This window comes from Triticum aestivum, chromosome 1A (assembly GCF_018294505.1).
Source record: "Triticum aestivum cultivar Chinese Spring chromosome 1A, IWGSC CS RefSeq v2.1, whole genome shotgun sequence".
Lineage (NCBI taxonomy): Eukaryota > Viridiplantae > Streptophyta > Magnoliopsida > Poales > Poaceae > Triticum > Triticum aestivum.
This window is the reverse complement of record NC_057794.1, coordinates 365,920,152-365,927,681: the sequence shown is the minus strand read 5'-3', so window position 1 is coordinate 365,927,681 and position 7,530 is coordinate 365,920,152.

Genomic DNA, 7,530 nt, shown 5'->3' with positions numbered 1-7,530 from the left:
GCGGATCTCGGGTAGGGGGTCCCGAACTATGCGTCTAGGCGGATGGTAACAGGAGGCAGGGGACATGATGTTTTACCCAGGTTCAGGCCCTCTTGATGGAGGTAAAACCCTACGTCCTGCTTGATTAATATTGATGATATGGGTAGTACAAGAGTAGATCTACCACGAGATCAGAGAGGCTAAACCCTAGAAGCTAGCCTATGGTGTGATTGTTGTTGTTACGGACTAAAACCCTCCGGTTTATATAGACATCGAAGAGGTCTAGGGTTACATAGAGTCGGTTACAATGGTAGGAGATCTACATATCCGTATCGCCAAGCTTGCCTTCCACACCAAGGAAAGTCCCTTCCGGACACGAGACGAAGTCTTCAATCTTTTATCTTCATAGTCCAGGAGTCCGGCCGAAGGTATAGTCCGGCTATCCGGACACCCCCTAATCCAGGACCCCCCTCACCCGTATATAGACAAGAAGAGGTAATCCATCAGAATAAGTTGCCAGGCGCCACTGAGTATATGGGTCCTGCTCGTCCTCATGCTCGTGAATAAAATTTTCAAGTATAGGTGGTGGAATGTTCACAGGACCTTGGAAACACAAGAAGGTTAATTAGTAAAGGGAAACTAGCTAACCCGCATGCATGTGGATGAAACAATTATAATTATGGTGGAAGACAAACGTACCTAAATCATAAGGATTCCATGCAAAAACAGTGCCACGAGTGGTGGCAGCAAACACAAGACCCTCATATTGAATTGCATCACAGTACTCATCCGTGTATAGAAATTGGTTTTTGAGCAATATCCATCGAGTCGAACCACGAAGGACGGTAACAAGCTTGTCGAAGATAGTGACAACATAAGCATTCCTATAACCCCAAGAGCGGCTGGGAATTCGACAAATTTCCATCTTCCGTAGAAGACAGTCAGCATGATCGTATTTGAACTCACGTAGAATACCGGTGTACTCAACCTCTGGGCAGTCGTGTGAGATTTTTCGAAGTGGAACCCGATGACGAGTGTACACATTCACAAGTTCCCACTCACAGTTGTACCTAATATAAACAACCCAATCTCCATTTGTGCCTGCCCAAGCCTTGCCCTCAAGCGATGGCATCTTAACATCACACGTATCATTATCAAGCGGCATCAACTTACAGAAGGCGAGGCTTCCCTCATCCCCGCGCCAGTCAGCGGGGTCACGACGAAGAAGATAGGGGAGATCAAACCGCTCCTAGACCCTTGGGTTCCTTGTAATGATGTTATTAGTTGAGTCGAGAATGGTCTTGAATGAACCTGCCATGCAAGCTGAGGTGATGACGTCACACCGATAAATGAGTTCCTCCATCGCATCATCATTCAGATCGAGGCAAGAATAACAGGGTCGTTTCTGGCTTGTTCCCTCCATGGAGAAGACAATCAAACAATGGCAGAAGGAAGGGTGAAGGAAAATGGAGGAGGGAGGAAGAGCTAGCGTGCGATAGCAGTTCCAAATTGAGATGGAAAGGCGAAGAGTCGGTGGATGGTTTTCACGGTACACGAAGAGGCGCCTGGGGAGCGAAGGTTGCCACAAAGGTCACACACTGACGACAGGGCCGAGTGAACCGCATGAAATCCCATCGCACAACACACACGTCTTGTTAAGTTGAAGTGTTTCTGTTTTCTTGTGTCAACGCAAATAGTTCATCCGAGTGAACCGCATGCCGTATATCGCACACATCCTTGATGTGGCTGACCATTTCTTTTGTGTTGCCTAATCACAAATAGTTCATCCGAGTGAACCGTATGATGTATATCGCACACACCTTCATCTAGCTGCTCGTTTCTTTTGTGTTGCCTAATCACAAATAGTTCATTCGAATGAACCGTATGCTGTGTATCGCACACGCCTTCATCTGGCTGCCCGTTTCTTTTGTTCCTCCTCATCGCAAACAGTTAATTGAACTGAACCATATGCCCTTCATCGCACACGCAACTAAAATCTGAACCGTGTTTGATGCATCCTCCATCACAAACGTTTTCACCTTTTTGACGGTTTTCATACACCACCGTTTGTGATTATTGCATCGCACACAGTTTATCGAAGGGTCTCTGATCGTAGTGTCACGTTAGCAGCATCCTGCAGTAGTGTGGGGTGATCAATGAGCCTTCTCTTCGTCTTCCTTGGACATGAAGATCTGATGATACCCAGAGTATGCATCCAGAAAAGAGAGCAAATCACAACGTGAAGTGGAGTCCACAATTTGGTCGATGCGCGGCAAGGGAAATGGGTCCTTCGGGCAAGCCTTGTTGGGATATGTGAAATCTATGCAAATCCTCCATTTCCCATTAGCCTTGCACACGACCACTGGGTTTGCTAAGCATGTCGGATGTAGTACTCCTCTGACCAAACCAGCTGCCTCAAGCTTATTAATTTGCTCGGCAATGAACTGTTGCCTCTCTAAGGCCTGCTTTTGAACCTTCTGCTTGACAGGTCAGACATATGGGTAGACAACAAGGTGGTGCTCGATTACCTCTGGGAACACCGGGGATATCATATGGTTGCCAGACAAACACATCGATATTTGCCCCAGGAAGGCAACAAGCGCGCTTTCCTATTTGTCATCAAGGGTGGCGCTGATAGTGAAGGTATCATCAACGCCAGCCAGCCCTTCCGGGACCTTCTTCATATGTGGTGCAGCAACCTTGGATCTCTTGTTGTTTGAACAATCCGGCAAGTCATCAAGAGGCGCAACGCACTCTGGAGAGGTACACTTCCCGGATTCCTTGCTGGTGTCCCTGCTATCCTTCTTCTTTCCTTTGTTCTCCTTGACGGGAATTGCTGCTGCTGTGGCATCTGTCGTGACTGCATCTTGGTACCTCTTATCCACGCAGATGATGGCGTCTTTCTCATCTGACGGAATGGAAATGACTCCTACTGGCTGAGGGAGTCCTGGATTAGGGGGTACTCGGACAATCGGACTGTATACTTTGGCCAGACTGTTGGACTATGAAGATACAAGATCGAAGACTTCATCCCGTGTCCGGGTGGGACTCTCCTTTGCGTGGAAGGCAAGCTTGGCAATTCGGATATGTAGAGCTCCTTCTCTGTAACTGACTCTGTGTAACCCTAGCACCCTTCGGGGCCTATATAAACCGGAGGGTTTAGTCCGTAGGACAACAACAATCATAATCATAGAGGCTAGCTTCTAGGGTTTAGCCTCTACGATCTCGTGGTAGATCAACTCTTGTAATACTCAATATCATCAAGATCAATCAAGCAGGAAGTAGGGTATTACCTCCATCGAGAGGGCCCGAACCTGGGTAAACATTGTGTCCCCTGCCTCCTGTTACCATCATCCTTAGACGCACAGTTCGGGACCCTCTACCCGAGATCCGCCGGTTTTGACACTTACATTGGTGCTTTCATTGAGAGTTCCACTGTGCCGTCACGATAAAGGCTTGATGGCTCCTTCGATCATTGGCAACGATGCGATCCAGGGTGAGGTTTTTCTCCCCGGACAAATCTTCGTATTTGGCTGCTTCGTACTGCAGGCCAACTCGCTTGGCCATCTAGAGCATATCGAGAGCTACGCCCTTGGCCATCAGGTCAGGTTTAGAAGCTTGAACTATACTACCGACATCCGCGGAGATTTCAGCTTCGACGGATTCGAGCCCATGTCAGGTGCGCTGCACAGTCACGATGAGCATGACTTAGCTCTGCCGTCGGACGGTGTTCGGGAGATCACACCTGTGGCTACTCCGGCCCCCAATCCGGAGCAGATCGTGCCGTCCAAGGATGGGTGGATGGACCCCGCCATGGAGGTCGCACACTCAGCGGCGATAGAGCTGAATACTAGCTTCACCTCCTATGAGACCTGTGTTACCGGACCCTTGGATTCGTCCCTGGCCACAGGCTTCGAACTGCTTGCGTCCATGCCTATCGAATCTGACTGCGGACCGATCATGGAGTTTACCTCCATGGATATCTTTCAGCACTCGCCCTTGGGTGACGTGCTAAATTCATTGAGGTCTCTCTCCTTGTCAGGAGACCCTTGGCCAAACTATGTCCGGCTTGAGTGGGAAGCGGATGGTGAAATTCATTCCCCACCCACCACCCACTTAATAGCCACTGTCGACGACTTAATCGACATGCTTGATTTCGGCTCCGAAGACATCGACGGTATGGACGACGATGCAGGAGAAGAACAGGAACCACCGCCCATAGGGCGCTGGACAGCCACCTCATCATATGATATATACATGGTGGACACCCCCAAAGAAAGCAATGGCAATAAGGCAACGGAGGATAATCCCCTCGATAAGCAATCTAAGCATCGGCATCATCGACGCCGCTCTAAGCCCCGCCATAGCAAAAGCAGTGATACCGGCACAAGAGACAAAAATGCCACGGACAGTGCCAAAGATGAAGACAATCCCCTCTAGCCAGGCTTTGAGCGGGAGGATGGGCGACAGACGGAGAATCAGGGGATGACAATTACATGCCCCTCTCCGAAGACGAGGTGAGCCTCGGCGACAAAGAATTCATCGTGCCTGAGGATCCCGTCGAGCAGGAGCGCTTCAAGCGCCGGCTTATAGCCACAGCAAAAAGCCTGAAGAAAAACAGCAACAACTTCAAGCTGCTTAAGATCTGCTAGCGGATAGATGGACCGAGGTCCTGGCAGCCGAGGAATACGAACCCGAGCGCCCAACCAAAAGTTACCCAAAGCGCAGGTTGCTACCCCAACTCGAGGAGGAAGCATTAAAGCCTACACTACTAGCATTGATACGGCTGACAGGCCACCTCGTGGCCGAGACAAAGCGACATATCAGCCCGAAGTCTAGCCCGCACCCTGTCGCCAGTCAAACAAAAACACCTAGGCCCGGGGCTACACACAGGACCTACGAGACGTATTGAAAAACAAAGTAGGACATACAAGATCGATCTACGGATCACGGGGGCGCGCCCCAACGTGTGACGACGACCGTCACGCCGGATATACTAAAAGCAAATCCGACTGGGCCGTATACAGCAGACAAGACTCGTATGAACTGCGTCGTGATATAGCCCGGCACAGAGGCGCCGCACACCCCCTATGCTTCACCGATGAAGTAATGGATCATGAATTCCTAGAAGGGTTGAAACCCGTAAACATTGAATCATATGATGGTACAACAGACCCCGCGGTATGGATTGAAGATTTCCTCCTCCACATCCACATGGCCCGCGGTGACGATCTACATGCCATCAAGTACCTCCCACTAAAACTCAAAGGGCCGGCTCGGCATTGGTTGAATAGCATGTCGGCAAACTCCATTGGCAGTTGGGAGAACTTGGAAGACGCATTCCTTGATAACTTCCAGGGCACTTATGTGCGACCACCGGATGCTGATGACTTGAGTCACATAACCTAACAGCTCGGGGAGTCAGCCAGGAAATTCTGGACTCGGTTCCTAACTAAAAAGAACCAAATTGTTGACTGTCCGGATGCCGAGGCCTTACCGGCATTTAAGCATAACATCCGTGACGAGTGGCTCGCCCAACACCTCGGCCAAGAGAAGCTGAAGTCCATGGCAGCCCTCACGACACTCATGACCCGCTTTTGTGCGGGTGAGGACAGCTGGCTGGCTCGCAGCAACAACACATCAAGAAATCCTGGCAATTCAGATGCCAGAGATAGCAACGGCAAGCCACGTCGCAACAGACACAAGTGCCGCAACAACGGTAACAACGCCGAAGACACGACAGTCAATGCCGGATTCAGTGGCTCTAAATCCGGTCAGCGGAAAAAGCCGTTCAAAAGAAGCAATCCAGGCCCGTCCAGTTTGGACCGCATACTCGATTTCTCGTGTCAAATTCACGGCACCCCCGATAAACCAGCCAACCACACCAACAGAGAATGTTGGGTGTTCAAACATGCCGGCAACTTGAATGCCGAAAACAAGGAAAAGGGGCTGCATAGCAACGACAAGGAGGAGCCCCGGCCGCCGAACACAGGAGGACAGAAGAAATTTCCTCCACAAGTGAAAACGGTGAACATGATATACGCAACCCATATTCCCAAGCGGGAACGGAAGCGTGCACTAAGGGACGTCTATGCGATAGAGCCAGTCGCCCCAAAGTTCAACCCATGGTCTTCTTGTCCGATCACTTTCGATCGCAGGAACCACCCTACCAGTATCCGTCATTGCAGTTCTGCCGCATTGGTCCTTGACCCCATCATCGACGGATTTCTCCTCACTCAAGTCCTTATGGAAGGTGGCAGCAGCCTGAACCTGCTCTATTAGGATACGGTGTGCAAAATGGGTATCAACCCCTCGAGGATCAAACCCACAAAAACCACCTTTAAAGGTGTCATACCAGGTGTAGAGGCCTGTTGCACGGGCTCAATCACACTGGAAGTGGTCTTCGGATCCCCGGACAACTTCTGAAGCAAGGAGTTGATCTTCGATATCGTCCCCTTCCGCAGTGGCTATCATGCACTGCTCGGACGAACCGCATTCGCCAGATTCAATGTGGTACCGCATTATGCATACCTCAAGCTCAAAATGCCAGGACCTCGCGGGGTTATAACACTTAATGGAAACACAGAACGCTCGCTCCGTACGGAGGAACACACTGCGACCCTCGCAGCAGAAGTACAAAGCAGCCTTCTGAGGCAAACCGCCAATTCGGCGATAAAGCCCCCGGACACCTACAAGCGAGTCCGGAGTACCCACCAACAGGATCGCCCGGCACGTTCTGAGCTCGCCTAGCAATTCGGCCTCCGTCCTAGTCCTAGTGAAGCGGCGAAATTTGTGCCGCACGTCCATAATTACACACTCAAGATACCATGGGCATAGGCGGAGGCACGACTATTGTACGGCCCACAATGCGGCTCAACCACCTCAGGACCCGTATATCTTTACCATTTTCTTCCTTTTAGGACCCTATTCTCTGAAGGCCCTCTTTGATACCCTGATTATCGGACCCATCACAGGAAGGAAACACCGAGGAAGCAAGAAGCTTTGACGTACAAGGGAATCCCCGGGTGGTCTCTGATAACGATCGCTATACCTGTTTTACATACCCACACGCAGCCTGCCCTTGGATAGGACATGTCAAATAGTCCTATTTTTGCTTATTGCACTACTTGTATACATATGCTTTGACATATCATTTAAATAACAATGCACAGCGTTAGCTTATTATTGAATTTCTTCATCTTTTTTCCCTGCCTGCTTATTTATGAAAAATTGCACCCGTACATTCTGGTACGTCCAGTGCGCCAGGGGCTTTAGTGTACCCCATAACATGACAAGAAAAGTCTGAACACTCTCGACAGTGCGGCACCCCAAACCTATAGCATTATATGCATCAGCTCCGAATCATGTCTTGGGTCAATAGTTCGGTTTTCCCGGCTCCCATGTTTTGGTACCTTACGTTCTGCTATATCGGCTAAGGTAGCATTGGGAGAACTACTGCGATTGTGTCCCGGTTCTTCCGGACGAAGCCGAAAACTGACTGTCATGATGCGGCGAGAGCTGGTCGCTGTTCGAGAGGTCTCAAATCCTCAA